This window comes from Aplysia californica, unplaced genomic scaffold, assembly GCF_000002075.1.
Source record: "Aplysia californica isolate F4 #8 unplaced genomic scaffold, AplCal3.0 scaffold00033, whole genome shotgun sequence".
NCBI classification, from domain to species: Eukaryota; Metazoa; Mollusca; class Gastropoda; order Aplysiida; family Aplysiidae; genus Aplysia; species Aplysia californica.
In genome coordinates, this window is record NW_004797303.1 from 191,626 (window position 1) to 192,969 (window position 1,344).

Sequence of the window (1,344 nt, forward strand, 5' to 3'; positions counted from 1 at the left end):
GAGAGGACTGAGCCAAATGGGAAATCCGTGTAAAGTACTTTTCAAAGGACACTACGTCGGACCGAGCTGAGGCTCGAACCTCCCGAGCCCGCATTTTCACGATTACGGGTCCAGTAGCCTAACCACTAGGCCACCGACGCCACTTTGGTATAGATTTAACGCCCCATGCGGGCAAAATGTTTGCCAAAATACTGGAAATGAGAATGAGACCAATTGTAGAGACTCAACTCTGTGAATCTCAGTTTGGCTTCAGAAAAGGCAGGGGCTGTACTGACGCTATTTTTACATTAAGACAGTTGTGTGAGACTGCCATTGCACATGACAAAGACGTTCGACCTGGTAGATAGATGTCAACTTTGGGAAGTCTTAGAGGAATATGGTGTAAGAAGACAGTTGCTGGAAAACATGGCACTTTACAAAAACAGCCTGTGTGCTGTAAGATCAACAGAATGACTATCGGACTGGTTCTCCATCAGGTCTGGGTTTTGTAAAAGTTTTAAAAAAAAGTTTAGTATGGGGTTTTACGGCGCTCGCAACTGCATAAGGTCTGGGGTGAGAAAAAGGTGTGTTCTCTCTCCGATTCTCTTCATCACTTACACGGATAAGATCACGAAAGAAGCAAATGACAACATCACTGAACTGAAAGAGCTTCTATTTGCTGAGGACTAGAGTATATTAAATACAGACGAAGAGGAATTACAAAACCACACAGCAAAACTAAACGAGGAATGTAAACACCTGAACATGAAAATCTCCATCTCAAAAACAGAAGTTATGAAGGTCAGCAGAAACCCAGGGAAACTGAACGTTCTTATTGATTGAATACAGCTTCAACAAGTAGAGAAATTTAAATATTTGGGAAGCATTTTCAACCAAGATGCGCGTATGGACAAAGAAATAGAAACAAGAACTATGAAGGCAAATGCAGTGATCTGCCAGCTAGCACCCATGCTAAGTCGCAAGAACATCCCAAACGAAATAAAATCCCAGTTCATCAATAGCATTTTCATACCAACATTAACATACCAGTGCCAAACAGTCTCTAAACAAGACACAAAAAAGAAAAATCAATGCATGTGAAATGAGGTGTCTCTGCAAAACCATCAACGTCACCAGAAGAGACCGCATAAGAAACGAAACCATACGTCTACACACTGGAATACCACCAGTAATCAAATTCATAAAGCGTCAAAGAGTCAAATGGTTTGGACATCTAATCAGAATGCCCCAGAAACAACTAGAGGATACAGCTTATAACACTCGAGAATCCGGCTTTAAATCAAGAGGAAGACCAAGAAATACCTGGCTGGATGGGGTTAAAAAGATGCTGGAACATCACAACAT